The sequence below is a fragment of the Hemicordylus capensis genome, chromosome 5 (genome assembly GCF_027244095.1).
Source record: "Hemicordylus capensis ecotype Gifberg chromosome 5, rHemCap1.1.pri, whole genome shotgun sequence".
NCBI classification, from domain to species: Eukaryota; Metazoa; Chordata; class Lepidosauria; order Squamata; family Cordylidae; genus Hemicordylus; species Hemicordylus capensis.
The window spans coordinates 87,463,366-87,479,782 of NC_069661.1; the positions used below are offsets into that span (position 1 = coordinate 87,463,366).

Below are 16,417 nucleotides of genomic sequence, written 5' to 3' on the forward strand. Positions count from 1 at the left end.
TGCACTATAGATATGCCTTAAGACGGAGAGGTGGGGTAGGGAGGGGGACATAACACTCTAGGAAGTCAAAACTCTCCCCCAAATTTCAGGTAGGGTTTGATGCTGGATAGTCCAAAATCTGAAAAAGCCAAAGAGAATTGCCATAGTCTACATATTGTTTTGATTTCAGATATGCAGTCTTTTGTCTGCTGTGGAAAACTATAGGTTTCTGTATAACTCAATAACTGAACTTCAGCAGAGCTTCAACTGTTTAAAATTCTGTCTGCGCTTCCATTAGAATACAGCATAGTCAGTTCATTTGCTGATCCAAATTGCCACAATACTTCAGCTGTGCACCATTAAAAAGTGTTGCAAGTTACTTTCCCAACTGACAGTCAGAGCTGGGTACAGAGATATACCTGCATAGTTCTGTTAAATTCTTAGGCATATCCCTAAGAATCAACCCCTGCTAACTGGACAAAGAGGCACCTTTTACCATGGTGATTCTCTTTATTTAGCAGGGGGAGAGTAACTGGCCCTATCCACCCCCAGCACAGTACTTCCAGTGACTGTTCCTGGTGTCTATCTTATGTTTCGTTTTAGAATGTGAGCCCTTTGGGGACAGGGAGCCATCTTATTTATTTGTTGTTTCTCTTTGTAAACCGCCTTGAGCTATTTTTGGAAGGGCGGTAAAGAAATCGAAATAATAATAATAATAATAATAATAATAATAATATGATATAGACAGGGGTCTGTCAAAGAAGATATCTATCATTTGGAAGTTTGCCCTGCTCTAAGTTGCCCTAATACACACTGAAAAAGTGGCAGCATTGTACAGGTCAAGTTAAATTTGTAGAAAACATAATGGGCATGAGGAAACCTCCTGCACAAGTCCCACTGAACTGAACAGGTACAGCACAGTATTATCTCACTTGTGCTATGCTTTCTCTCTAAGAGAAGCACAGTGAGCGACATTGGTTTTTGTAAGTGGACTCTTATTCAGACACCTTACAGGACCAAGCTTGCTAAATACTCCATCATGGACAGTCTATAACTGTTACTGCAGCTGCTGTACCTTTTATATAATATCAGAGCAACTGAGGAAAGTGGAAGCTGAAATATCTTGCACATTTGTTTTTATTATCAGCATCCTTCTGAGATCCAGAAAATACCTGTATGGAGTTATGTTTGCAGCTTTAAAAATGTATTCATTCTGTCTCTCATGATAGATGGATATAAAAGAAAGAGAGAGAGAATTTCAGACACACACACACACAGAGACACGACAAACCTCTCCAGGAATAACTTCAATTAGTTGGCAATCCTAATTGTGCCCCATGAGTCCACTAAAGTCATCATGTTTATTGAGCATCTCTCTTCCCCACCACATATCCTGTCAAAATATTTATCCTGTCCATTGTTACTTAGCATTGCTACTTAGGATGGCTAACCATTTAATAACTATGACACAAACAATTAAATCAATGAAATACAGCAAAAGAGATAGACCAGCATCCTAGAAAATTCATATGTTTTCTTAAAAGTCTGAACAGATTAACCTTGGGAAACTTCTTTTGGGAAAGAATTCTATAACTGGACAGAAAAAGAGCCATTAGCAGAGGTCAAGGAGAATACTCATTTCTATGCATGTCCTTTTACATTGTATTCACTCTCAAATTTGTACTGCCCACTTACTCCATTCAGGTTGAAATCCTGCTTACCTGAAGGTAAACTCCACTGAAATCAATGCACTGTAGAGCTTGTTCATGCATTTGTGCTCTCTCTCTCTCTCTCATTGGTCCATCTACTGTAGCTCAATATTGTCTAAGCTGACCAGCAACAGGTTCTCCAAGGTTTCAGGCCGAAGTCTGAGTACTCCCTGGAAAAGCCAGGAACTGAAACTTGTAACTTCTGCATGCAAAGCAGATGCTCTTGCACTAAACTGTGGCCCCCATCCCTACATTTAACTCATAAAGATTTAGACCAGGGAGAGTTGTAGAAAATGCAAAGCATTCTTTTTCATCGAAAATTAACTAGAACTCTCTTCAGGGTGACTTTTAAGGCATCATTTCTTTCAGTGGCTCAAAACTTAGAATATTTTCCTGTATTGCCTAATTAAGTAATAATGGCTTTTCTGGGTTTTTTTTTTTTAATAAACTTCTCCCACCCATGTGAAAGATAGTAAGGAGGAAATTTCCACCTTAGGCCCCACCTGAGTTTTTCCTGGGTGAGCACAAGTTTTATTCAGATCTCCCAGTTCCAGGCAGCAGAGTTTTGGTTTTTTTGTTTTTGGAAAATATTAACCAGCTCTTAAAACCAAAGTTCAGAAGCCTTGTAGAAATTGTATCAGCTTGGAAATATCACATCATTAATCATTAGCCTGCTCAAAAGATGAAAATAAGAGGCATAGCAAATTAATTCATTAAATATGTTTTGTTGGAGCAAAACAGTAACTTATAGGCTAGAAGAGCATATACATCAAAAGATCTTTCATGGATCAGACATTGTTAAATGTTCAGACATCGTGGGTGGCATTAGAATTTACAGTCATTTTTGAGAACAGGCAGTAGCTAACTTCAATCAAATGGTATTTATACCATTGCACATCATGCCTCAGTAATGTTAACATGTCTGGTTGATAACATGGCTATAAGAGCCAACCTGATAAAGAGCAGATCAGCTTTATCGGTTACATTCTTTTCATGAAGAGGTCATTGTTCCTTTGGTTCCCCGAAGTGCAACAATTCCCAATCATTCCAAAAATGACTTAATCAAAATATATTAATAGTATCATTGACCTCATTCGTGTTATTTGTAACTTGCAGTTCTGTTTTTTCTGCATCTTCTGAAGTAGCACCACACTAGACAGGTATAGGCCTTTCTTCTTAGATCCCAGGAACATAATGAATAGACCCTCCTAGAAATGGTCCACACAAGCCTGTCTTTCAACACATTCTCTGTTTTCTTGGTATAATGGCTATATTTAAAAACAAACAAACATACACAGAATTCTCCATATAATAATATTAAACATAATTCCATTCCAGAGCTTTGAAAACAAGCAATTTAAATGGGAGCCTACATCGAGTGCAATTTAAGATACAGGCAGATCTGGCTTTAATGAGAACAAATTGAAAAGAATATTTAAGTTTTATGTACTTTTTTTTGTTTTGCTATAGAATATAAACTGAATAGAGGCCAAATTAAAATATGCAGAAAAATGAATCTGCTGCTCTAATCTTCTGAGATGACTGTCCCATTTCTGAGACAAGTTGACTTCAGCTCCTTGCCAGGGTGCTGTGCCACTTAAGAGCTCAAAGACATATGCCCAGCTTTGGTGGCTCTCTCTTATTCTCTGCATACAATACATATAGAGGGAAAACATCTATAATGAAGACAAATACCTCAAACATAAAGGCCCACACCGTCATCCGTATAAGTTAAAGAACAATTCAGTGTGACTGTATTTCATCACTATTGCCTAACTCTCTACAATACATGGAGGAGAAAGATGTATTCTAGAATGTCAACAGCCACTTAGCATCCCCATTCCATGAAATATTTTCCTGCAAACACTTTTAATAAAAATAAAAAAGAAGAGAAGCAGATAGCTTTCATTGCATTAATCTTAAAAAGCAGCTTAAGTAACAATATTTTTTTTAATAAAATGGCAGTTGTCTGTGCTGTCAGGAATCAAGTCTGAATTTGCATTAGATCATTAATCTAGCATTTGGAGGGAATCGGGAAAAGATTCTGCTTCTAAGCTTAAGCTGTGCTCTTACCGTAAATGTTCTGAAGATCAGTATGTTGAGCAAATCACATGATGGTGCGACATTCTGTTAGAGCATCCAGAGAAGGTCCGTTTCTATAGGCAGAGCAACAAAAAGCCTCAGCTTACAGCTGCTCCCAACACACATGTTCTTGCCCAACTTATGTACTCTTTGGTCTTAGTATAAACCTAAAGTACTGAACCGAGTTGTAAATGCAAAAGCCACCAACATAAAAGCTGAAAAATCAATGAAACAACTCTTTGGTTGGGTTAGCTTTGTGTTGTCATACAAGTTACCCAGAATTCTTAAACAAAACAGAACCATAGAGCAGGGAACGATGGAGAGGAGAAGGTCAATGAGCCACCATCCAGATTAAGGGGGCAGGCAAGCAGCTGTCCAGCATAGGAGAGTAAAGGAGGTAAAGCTGGACATTTTGTCATCCTGCCTTTTTACATCTTTGTCTGTGAGAGAGCTTTGCTGCAGCTTTCTCTCTGTCCTGGCTATCTCCCTGAAAATTAACTTTTTCATTGATCATTTGATTGATCATTGATCATTTCATTGATCATTGGTCATTTGGCACAGCTGTCTGCACGGCTGCCAAAGCCAGCTGGTCTTTAATGGCAGTATTCGGTGTGGGACGGAGGGTGGATTATGCGTGCTTTTCCTGTATTTCTGACAACCTTTGGGTGGGGTCAGAGACACACATAGCTAGTTTTTGGGCAAGAGCTTTTTGTGGAAGGTCCTTTCTGCGAGTCTGAAGGGACTCCTTTTTCTCTTTGTTAGTGCCTGCATTAGTACCTGCATTAGTTACAGTTATATGTCATGGCTCTGGTACAGATGGAGTAGGGAGTGCCTTTGCAGGTTCAGGAGTGGCTTTTAGTAGTGGTGGGGAATAGAAGACTTGGCACTGGCAGGTCAGCAGGCCATTATAGGGGAAGGGAGACCAGAAATAGTTGGTTCCCCTTACAGCTGTCCTGTCAGCTCTCAGGCCTTGCTGAGCAGTTCCAACCACCCACAGAACCTGACCTTGCTCCTTTGTAATGCCAGGTCAGTTCAAAATAAGACCCAAATCAGGAGCCGACTTGGCTTATTTAACCGAGACCTGGATGAGAGACGCTAGTGGCCCAATATTGGCTCACCTTTCCCCTGCTGGGTACTCTGTGGTTGAGCAGGTTAGGGGAAGGGGTCAGGGGAGGGTGGAGTGGCTGTGATCCATAGGAACAACATCTCCCTTACCAGAATCCCTATGTGACAAATGGACCATAATGAGTGTGTGTATCTTGGCCTGAGTGTGCTAAAATTGCAGGCTGGGTCTTGAGAATGGGGCATGCTGTGCTGCTGTCTCAGTCAAAACAAACGAAGCAAACAGAGTTTTGTCAAGATTTTATTTTGGGTGAGTTTAAAAGGTTTTCTTTTTAAACGAAATCTTCCTTTTTCCCTAGGCAGAAATGTTATACAGTAGTATACTCGGGTTTGGGGTTTTTTTAATCGGCTGCTTTCCACATCAGACGCTGCAATACTGCAAGCAAACTAGTTCTATAGAGTAAACATTCTCTGTACAGGCAATGTAAAGAGAGATACTTCATAATTAAAGCCTTCTCTGGGGCTTCAGGATTATTTTCAGCCCAAGCCTATGCATATTTTCTCAGAAGCCAACCCCACCAAATTCAAGGAAATTTACCTCAGAGCAAGTATATGCAGGATTGCAGCACACACATAGAGACACACTCTTTTGCTTGGTTTGTTTTGACTGAGACAGCAGCACAGCATGCCCCATTCTCAAGACCCAGCCTGCAATTTTAGCTATAAAAGTATTTATGTTAGCAGCCCCTCATTTCAGTTCCACAGAAGGTGTGTGAACACAGAACTGTTTATTGCAGCTGACCATGGGGTCACAAAATTGCCATGCAAACCTATCTGAGTACTTTGAAAATGAAAAGTACTGCTATTGGAATTGAATGTTCCCAAATGTTTAGGCCAAGTATCCTAGTCAAATTAGGTGCAGAAAGCAAAAAGGGTTGTCCAAAGCAATGAAGTGTGTTACACTGAGCTGTACAGTTCCTACGTGTTGGTCATAAACAGAAGTCTTACACTAGCATTAGATAACAATACTGTTTCAGTACACAAGCCAGGGAACTTATGGGTACTTAGAAAAGCAATTCAGCAATACTTGCATCTCCCCCCCCCCCAAGTTAGACAGAGGCACTCTCACCCCTGGACTTGTCCAGGGCCTCCACAGTCCCTGGGGCCCCCAAAATCCTCTTCAGTCTGACGCAGGTGGTGTGTTCACCCAGCAGAGCATGATGATGCTTGGGGGGGGGCGCTCCAAAGGCCTTTAGGTCTAGGCTCCAAAATTACCTAGGTGCACCTCTGATGTAAGATATGTTCAATTTTATCTCATCATAGTAGGTTTTAGAAAATGAAATAGTTTTCATATGAACTTGAAAAATACTAACAGGAAAACATCAGAAATCTCTGTTTCTACATGTGTGCATACACATGCGCATCCACAAACCTTTCCCCCAACCCCTGTTTACACGGGGTCACATACTATGCAGTGAAACACAGATGGCTGAGTGCCTCCCTGAGCTGGGTAGGTGTGCGTATAAACCCTGCCAGTGTTGTTGCGTAAGACTATGCCTATTCTTTCCAGTGGAACAGGGGATTTCAGCCTTTTCTGTCCTCTGACCTATAGCCCATGGCAGGAAGCTGCCATATTATCATCAAACTCTGAGCCAAATGATGTTTAAGTTCATGTCAAGTTTGACTTTGACATTTTAAAAAGGATAAATTTATAAATGGCTACCAGTAATGACAACAACATGGGACCTAGAGGGTCAGAGGCCCTGAATATTTATATTTATTTATTATCTCTCTGTGTAAACCACCCTGAGCCATTTTTGGAAGGGCGGTATAGAAATTGAATAAATAAATAAATAAATAAATATTCTACAGTTGCTGGGGAAGCAACAACAGGGAGGCTACTTCCTTAATGCCTTGCTTATGGGCATTCCAGAAGCATCTACTGACAAACAGTCTACTTACAAACAGTATGTTGGGCTTGATGGGCCTTTGGTCTGATCCAGCACAGCTCCTTATGTTCAATTTCACATGAGAAATTGAATTCAAAAAGCATCCATGACAGGTATAAAGGTTGCCATTAGTGCCTCCCTGAGCTGGGTAGGTGTGCGTATAAACCCTGACAGGGTTGTTGCATAAGACTATACCTATTCTTTCCAGCGGAACAGGGGATTTCAAAACTGTTTTGAATTTCCAGGTCCACTAATTAGCATGGAACAATTTCTAATTTGCACTCATGGAAAATATTGCAATACGAGTAAATGTTCAATAGTTCTTTAATCTTAAAGAAGAATGAGTAACAGCCATGCAGTATTTTGCTTGAAGTACCCCCAAATTCCCAGTCATCTTGAATGTGCAGAGCATTTCAACAAATCCCTCACTAATACAGAGCTGGTGGCATAAAGCATAAACCTTGGATCAAATTCTAGCAAAAATATTTAGCAATTAAATCACCTCCTCCAAAATACTCCCACATTCCTGCTGCTTTGTGTCTTCTCCCAACTACTCAGCAATCAAATCCAAGTACATCTATGCCAAGTGGCACAGGGACTGTAATGTTGAGTTATTGCACATTGCCAATAACCATATTGTGCAACTGATATACCCAAAGGTGACAACATGCAGCAGTACATATATGGCACATGTATGGAGTTCCAAGGCAGTGATGGCTACATGACCTGATCCAATTTTGGCAAGAGGCTATTCATGACATTGTAAGCAGCTGTGGAAATGTCAGTACTGTGCAAGTATGGGTATTTCTAATTGAGTTGCATTTTGCAAGATACTTTGCTTTTAGGAGATACAGAAATAGTATGTCTTCACACATACTGTACATAAATGTACATAATGTGCATACTGTACATAATGCCCCTGCTAACTTGGCAAAGAGGCACCTTTTAATGTGGTGATTCTCTTTATTTAGCAGGGGGAGAGTAACTGGCCCTATCCACCTCCAGCACAGTACCTCCAGTGACTGTTGCTGGTGTTTCTTTTTAGATTGTTAGCCCTTTGGGGACAGGGATCCATCTTATTAATTTGTTATTTCTTTGTGTAAGAGCCATTTTTGGAAGAGCGATATAGAAATTGAATAAAATAAATAAATAAATAAATAGACATGGAATTTCACTGTCATGGAATGCAACAATAGCCACTAGCACTGATGACTTTCAAAGAAGGCTTAGAGCTATCCACCATGAATTGTCTAACAGCAGCTATTAGCCAATAGAGCAACATAGTGCCTCCTTGTTCAGATACAGCGTACTTCTGAATACCAAGTCTTGCAAAGAAAAGTGGCAGGGTTGTTGCCTTCCTGTCCTGTTTGACACTCCTTGGAGACATATAAGTTGCCCCAGTTGGGGAAAAGGATGTTGCACTATATGGATGTTTTGTCAAATCCAGTAGTGTTGCATTTCTATGTGTTTAAGAAATGCAGTCCATATCCAATGGCAAGCAATCTCCTGCAAACCAATGTGCATGAGCATGTCCAGAATACACATTAAATTGCTGTAGAAGTTAACATAACTTCTTTTTTTGGTCACCTAATTCATGACCATCTGCAGTTTGGATTCAGCAATGTCTTTTTACTGTAATCCATTTAGCCATAACAAGCAACTGAACTGATGTGTCATTTTAAATCTATCTTAATTACAGGATGAGGGTGTGTGTCTATATGTATATATCCCTGTAGAAAATGTAAAGTCACTTAGAGGAAGCTAAAATATTCATACACTCAGGAGGAAATAAGATCTGAACAACATGACTCATAATCCAGAGAACTAATGTTTGATAACTGCATTTTTCATATTTCCAGAGTCATGTGGGTGTTAAAAATTCCTTGTACTGAAAGTTTGCTCCTATTGATCATATTCAAGGGAAGGGGAAATAGTTGCATAATAAGCATGGTTAAGTGCCTCAGAGACAACATGTAGGCAGTGTGAGAAGTTTCTATTACGTATATTTCTGCAGGTTGTCAGAAAGCAATTTACTTTTTGTCCTCCTTCAGCATCTAATATAATTGTATAATGTTGGTTATGCCTGATATCAGTCGTGCTTTTGATTTATTTATTTATTTATTTATCAAATTTGTACACTGCCCCAAACTTTCGTGTCTTAGCAAAAGAAAGTTTGATATACAAACATTTGCCTCTCAAAGGAATGGCCAGAGCTGTTAGATACACAGACGCTACACGCCCCTGTTAAGGGAAATACCGTAATTTGGCAGTAAAATATAAAACAAAAATGAAATAATTGACAATATCTGCCACCCAAAGCAAGCTGGCTAACCAGCCTAGTGGTGAGCCAGCTTACCTTCTTCCACAGAAATACAATTTCCAATACTGGTTATCATTAGAACTATAACACCAGTGATAACTAAGCACTAACCAATTCTCTGCCAAGCATTGGATACAGTAAAATACATGTTCACATGTCATGGGGTGGGTGGGTTCTAGCATGTCATGCACTTAGTGCAATTTTATGATTTGTATTTCTTTGAGCATTTATTTTGCTGCCACCCTTTAAAGTCTCTATACATATACTAGTGTTTTCAGGCCCATTGTAATAACGGGCGCTAGTAGGGGAGAGTCCCCCCCCGCCCCACTCCCTCTGGCCTTTGCCCCCCCCCACGCCCTCCCAGCTGGGCGAGACCTCCTTACCCGAAGCAGCCCGCGACAGTCGGGCGAACTAAAAGCCGTTTTTGCGAAGAAGAGAGGAGCTCCCGAACAGAGCTCCTCTCTGTGCTAAGCCAATGCCCAAACTGCTGCTATGGACGCAAAGGACGCAATAGGCGTCCTTTGCGCCCAAAGCACCACTTCGGGAAGAGGCTTAGCACAGAGAGGAGCTCTGTTCGGGAGCTCCTCTCTTCTTCGCAAAAACGGCTTTTAGTTCGCCCGACTGTCGCGGGCTGCTTCGGGTAAGGAGATCTCAGCCAGCTGGGAGGGCGGTTGGCGGCCGCGGAGGCATTCTTCTGGGCCATTTTGGCCCTTAATCATTGGGCGGGGGAGCGGGGAAGGAGTATTTGGGCAGCTGGGAGGGTGGGAGAGCGGGTGGCGGCGGCCGGGCAGACTCTGGGGGCGCCGCTGCCGGTCCGGTCCGGGCCGCCCCTGCCTCACATTCCCGACTGGTCTCCCGGGCAAGGGCCCCAAGGACTCGCAGCCACCCGGCTGCGACGGCACGGCCAGGCCTCGGCGGCGACTCCGCCGCCACCTCGGCCGGCTTCCCCCGACACCTCCTCCCCCCTCCCGGCTTCGGCGGCACGGCCAGGCCGCGGCCATGGCTCCGCCGCCGCCTTGGCCGCGCTGCGTCCTCTGGTGGAGGCGGCGGCTTTGCCGCCGCCACCTCGGCCAGTGTCCCCCTTCTCCGCAGTCCCGGCTTCTTCGGGGCGGCCGTTTCTGGCCACCCAAGATGGCCGCCGGGTCCTGCCTTTCGTGCCTCCCTGGCTCTGTTCTGGGCATGCGCTCTGCGCATGCCCAGAACGGCCGAGGCACAAACGCACACTTGGTGTTTTATTAGAGTGGATACAGGATCCAATTATATAATAGTTTTCTGCTGAGGTAACACAGTGTTGTAGGCGTGGGAGTACAGACTAAGTTATTCACAGACTGTTTAAAGATGAATAAAATAGAATTTTATTATAAGTTTTTAGAAAGTAGGATAGTTTTACTTGCTTCGTTAACAGAATGGGTTTTTATTTTCTGGATACAAATGTTTCTCTTGCAGTTCAGATATATACAACTTTCACAATAATCTTTGTTTTTAAACTGTTTCTCTTTACAGCTGATCTATTTTAAACGTATGTTACACACGACAATCCTTTATTCCCTCCCCTCACACCAGCCTTTTCACTAGGCTGTACATCAGACACTTTTACATAGTGAACTATTCCAAAGGAATCAAGAGTCAATTACATACATGTAATCTATTGATTAGTACAGTCACTCCTCAATAACCGTGGGTTTCCAAATATCTGCGACCCTCGCCAACTGCGGGTTTTGAGTATCCATGACCTGGAATTGTGGCAGGTCTCGACCAGGAAATTGTGTCCTGAGTATCCATGGTTTGGCAAGATTTTTTGGCAATCGTGTGTGTGGGGGAGGGGGGCCTTAAGTGCTCTTACTCACTCCTGGTGATTTTTTAATGTGTTTTTCAGTCTTTTTGCAACCATGATTCTCCTAACCCCACATCTGCCATTGATTTCAATGGCTCGACTACCGCGAATTCGCCAACAGCAAGATTTCCCCGGAACGGAACCCTTGTGGTTTGTGATGGATGATTGTAATCTTCCAAGTATTGATAAACCACAGTATATGAGAAAACACAATTCACAATAATAATCCATAATGCCACTTACAATCACTGTTCCCTCTAAGGCATGAGCATGTGTGCATACTCATAAGTTTGTGGATGTCTGCTCAGTTCATTTTAGATCCTGCTCAGGTTTAATCAGGAAGGCCCTATTCTGAACACACACGAACACACACTACCTTGAGACTGCCCCCCAGAACAAAACTCATTCCGCACAGAGATGAAAAAAATTAGAGGGACCACTGCTTACAATACTGATGTATTTCAACTAATTTCAATTAAGTGTCTTTAGAATTACAGTACGTAGTTTCTTGGACCAATTCCTTCCAGGAATCCAATTTCTGTTATCAGTAATGCATAAAGGAGTACAATTGCCATACTTCGAATCTTTTATGATAATGGAGGACATTATATACCACAAGCCATTAAGGTGGTTTGGGGTTTGTTTGTTTTTTTGGGTTTTTTTTAAGCAAAAGCTGTATCTCAGTTGCAGTTTGGAGTACAACTTTGTGTTTAACACAACTATAGTTGCTTTGAGGGCAATCTTTTCAGTGCCAAGTTGTGTCTCCAATGCATCTTTCTGATCCTTTTTTTAAGAATCAGGTTAAATCTCAGTTGTGCCTCGAGCTTGGCTACATATTTTTTAGTTTGAGGCTTAAATTTATTCCCCCCCCCCCAATTGGTTTGGCTCCATTAACACTGACAGACACATTTTAAATTTTCTAGAGGAAGTCTCTGCAGGAAAAATAATAAATAATCTATTTATGGGGTTTCTTCCCAATATTTAATATCCCTGGGACATCAGTAAACCAAGATGATCATTAAACAGTGTATATAGGATACTGAGTTGCAAAGGGATTTGAGTTTGGTCCCAATGCATAATGCCTTTGAGAGTTCTCTACATAGGTTTACTCCAGCTAGATCTCTCTTTGAACCATCAAAGCATTTACACTGACACATTATAATTTGCTTCTCTTCGCTTTGCTTGAGGGAAGATTTCAGAAGATTCCTTATAAATGAGCATACTTGTCCCTGTGATTCAGGTATGGTGAAAACAGTGACACTTTTGTACTCTTCTTATCACAATATTAGTCTTATTTTTATTATGTCTATTGTAAGTAAATATACTTACAGCAGATCAGATGAGTTTATTTGCTTTGTTATTATCAGATTGGGATCCTTCCATCACTGATAAAGTTGCTAAATTTATGACTGCCACTATTAATATCTAACATAAGATAATTAAATGTTATGTATGGTTTTTTTGCTTTTTGTGTGTTGTATTCATGTACTTTTTTTGCTGGTCTACTGACCATAATAAAGTTTAATTGACTGATTGCACTACAGATGAAATCATCAGGACGATCACAAGGCAGAAGAACTATTCCACATCATTGTGGAATATGTCTGCCACATCATTTTTATATGCACGCATCCTTCTCTTTTGCTGCTCTTTTTCGTCCAGCCTCACTTCCGCTTGTCTTTTTCTTCTTCTGACCTCTTTTCCTATCTTACTAATCTGATTGCATTCTTCAAATCTGTTCGCTCTCAACATTGTTCTATAGTTTCAAGATGCAGTACTCTAGCCTCATCACCGTCATTTCCTTATGAGCCTATTTCAAGTTAATTTCACAATAGTACAGTCTACTTCTCTTCCTAATGTCAGGGTCTGGGGGACAAATAAAAACTTTTGAAAAGTCATCCTCCAAGCTTGGGAAACTTTGCTTACTCAGCTTGAGCAGATGGATGGATACCAATAAAAAGGTACTGGAAGAAATGCAGAGTAATGTTGGGAGAGTTTACAGAGCTGTATGTACTGTATGGGAAAGTAACTGAATGTTATGATACAAACTCCAGGGCACCTTAAAGAGTAAGTGGACTGTAAATCACCTCCATCTTCATGACATTTCCAAGCATAAGAACTTGAGCAGTGGTGAGAACAGGAAGAGGAGTAACAATGTAAGGTTTTTGAAAACGTATTTGTAATTAGGCAGGCCTGCGTAGGATCATCATGTGCTCATGCCTCAGAGCAGCATGTCCACACAAATGCCTTAAGGGTCAAACTAGATAATACACTGATTCCATGGTAGGGGTCTGAATGTTGGATTCCTCTTTTATAAATCACATAAGCAGAGGGGCCCAATTTGGATAAGAAACATGGGAGGATAAAGCAGGTTTCACCTTCTCTCCCCACCCTCCAATGGCCCTGATCTGAACAGGCACCAGAGTTTCAAAGACTTTCAATGGCAAGTCTGATTTGAAAGTGGGGTTTTTTGTTGTTGTCTGCTTATTGTAGTTTTTAATCTGCAGCACTGTTTGTTAAATAAAATACTGCATTTTATTCTTTTATTGTAAACTACCTTTACACTATTGAGAAAGGAGAGGTAAGATACCCTAGTAAGGTTACTGTGAGACTACATATGACTAGAATCAAAGCAGGATCAGATTTTCATATTCTATTCATTCCATTTTTAAAATAATTTGAGGAAGGGGCAAGGACAAAAGCAAATACTTTTCTAGGATGTTAGGCCACATCTTCTGCAGCACTATGCAGGAGGAAAAAGAGCTCCACCCTCACAGAGTGACAGGAGCCTAATTGCGTTGAAGCCTTGCTCTGCAGTCCAGCATGGATGGGGGCGGGGGTGGGGTCATTTCTCTCCCTTCCCTCCCAAAGCCCTTTTTGCTGGCTGCCAGGAGTATATCCCTGAGGGTTGAACAGGCCTTCTACCCTTGTAGCACTGTTGAAGAGGAGAGTCAGTATTTCAATACTCTCACAAAACACAGTTTCTTTTTGGGTAGCAGATATAGGCTTGCTTCTTTCATTAAACTTCAGCAATACTGAAGTGGACCTGCACTGAGCAAAGCTACACATTACATTTGGTCTAGCGATCTCAAATCTTCCTTTTAAAAGAAGTAAGAGCAGTCTGTGGGGGCAGGGCGGGGGAAAATCAGATCAGGGCTCTGACACAAGTAGTGAGGTGGAAAGAGAGTTTAACTATCCCCTTATGCCATTTCCCAGTTTCAGTCAACTCTTCCTCCCTGAAATTGCTGATTGTCCCCCAGGAAAACAAATATAAACAGTTGTACTTTTTTGTTTGAATCATCAAAATGTTAAATAAAAGTGGCTGTTCCAAGGAGGACACAGGTGTCCTCCTGATGTTCTACAAGTATAAACACCTGTCTTATAAAGAAACCTCAAATGTTTCAAGGGTTGCACAGTCAGAAGTTATAGGAGGTTACAATGGCAGTTACACAGGAAGAAAAGCAAGCATGAAAAGATCTTGTAACTATTTGTAATGTAATGGATTTGTATAAATATTAATCTCCACTAAACCACTGAGACCAATCCTATGTGCATAACATTCGTTCTCAGCAGCTCACGCATGCATTTTATCCCTCCCAATCCTACGTATTAACAGGATTTTCATCAAGGAGGGCATTGTGAGAGCATTCAGAACATGGGAAGCAGCTTTCCGAATACCAAAGCACAGACAGTTAAGACTAACTTCTGTTACTGAGTCACTTATCCGTACTCACTTTAGAAGCTTCAGTTGCTCACAGGAATCTGAAGAATGGTAATATACTAATTCACCTCCACATCACTCTCTAGGAAAGGGAAACTGTTTATTCTTCTTGATGAGACCCATAAGATGCACTCACTTTGCATGGCTCAGTTTGGAACTACATTCTTGCCATGGAGTTCATACACACCTTGGGCACATGGTTTAGAACAACTCACTGCATGAGTCAGCCTGTTCACACATATAAAAATATTGTTTACCATGATTGGGCAGCAAGACTCAATTACACCAGCTTCAACAGAGGAAAAAGGAAGGGGAGTTGCACCTGCCCTGTGTCATCCTGCCTTGGAAAGTGGTGAGTAGAGCTTGTGGTAAGTGCCAGCAGCTGACTCTCCCTCCCGCTTTCCCGAGGCTTTCTCTCCTTGAGAGCAAACTGGTTGTAGCCCTCTGCTGGTGGCAGAGCTGCAGTCCAGGAGGAGGGCCCAGAGAGTGCTGACTCAGCAGTTCCTGCTGGGTCCTGCATCATTTCCTGGGCTGGCAGTATAAAACAGCACACTGCCCTGGGCAGCAAGTTCACCACCAGCGGAGCAACAACAAAGGGGGCCACCCCTTTGGGAACCACAAGGGCAAGGGCTCCACTCTGCTGGCTGGGAATATATATATATATATATATATATATATATATATATATATATATATATATATGTGTGTGTGTATATATATATCTGTTTTAAATATGTGCTTGAGTGAGGGAAGAGAGGTTCAACATCTTATTCCTATTCCTTCTTCTGGTTGTTCTTCATTATGAACCTTCTCATAATGGGAAGGTTCCTGGCTGCTTTACCAGCCTGTCCTCCAGCTTGCTGGTGCTGCTGTTTAATGGCAGGTCAGTCCAGAAAAGGATCTCTATTAGCTATGATTTAATTGTGGAGAAAGGGGCTGACCTGGTTTGTATTACAGAGACCTGGGTGACGGAGCAGGGAGAGATTAGTCTTTCCCAGCTGTGTCCACCTGGATATCGAGTGCTGCAGCAGCATTTGGTTTTTTCAACTGGATAGGAGAATGGTGATTTGAAAATGGGGAATATGACATCTAAGCCCTTGTCATGGTCAGATCACTTCCTTCTGAGGCTACACCTCTCTGCAAGGGCAGGGGACCTAGAAAAATGGTCCACTCCAGAGACTGGTGGATTACAATCAATACCTGAGGACTGTGGGGGATTTTCCAGCTGGTATAGCAGGCACTCCTGTTGAAGCTCTAGTTGCTCTCTGGAATGGAGAGGTGGCTCGGGCAGTCAACACCATTGCTCCCAAGTGCTTTCTCCCACAAAGCAGAACTCGTGCAGCACCTTGATATACACCTGAGCTGAGGATGATAAAGCAAGCTGGGAGACAGCTGGAACATAAGTGGAGGAAAACTCAGGGTGAGTATGAGTGAATACAGGTTAGGGCTCATTAGGATAGCCTACTCTGTGGCAGTGAAGAAATAGAAGCAAACGCTTTTTCTCATCCACCATTGCATCCTCTCAGTGTCATCCAGTGGGGCTCTTCTAAGGTGGTTCAGGGCCTTTTGAAATCTGGACCTGGGCAGGATACATTAGAACTCTCAGTAGCATGCTGTGATACATTTGCACAGCACTTTGAGGATAAAGTTGCTTGCATTCGCCATGAGTTGGACACTATGGCTGATTCAGGATCATTGGGAGAGGTGCCCAAAGTAAAATCTGGCCTAGTTTTTCTGGAGAAATTTCAATTATTGGTCTCT

General features: G+C 41.8%; 1 protein-coding gene across 40 annotated transcripts in view; it reads right to left on the reverse strand.

Annotated features, from left to right (window-relative positions):
* Positions 1 to 16,417, reverse strand: part of SORBS2 (sorbin and SH3 domain containing 2) — a 395,454-nt gene that overhangs the window by 301,572 nt on the left and 77,465 nt on the right. For 38 of the 40 annotated variants that reach the window (XM_053254425.1, XM_053254418.1, XM_053254401.1 and 35 more), the window contains exons 2-3: positions 3,762 to 3,844; positions 2,778 to 2,956 (exon numbers count right to left, since the gene is read on the reverse strand). The gene's annotated coding sequence lies outside the window, so the exon portion shown is untranslated. Of the gene's footprint in view, positions 1 to 2,777; positions 2,957 to 3,761; positions 3,845 to 15,856; positions 16,049 to 16,417 lie in introns of all 40 variants that reach the window. The other 2 variants (XM_053254394.1, XM_053254397.1) reach the window with 2 other exon arrangements.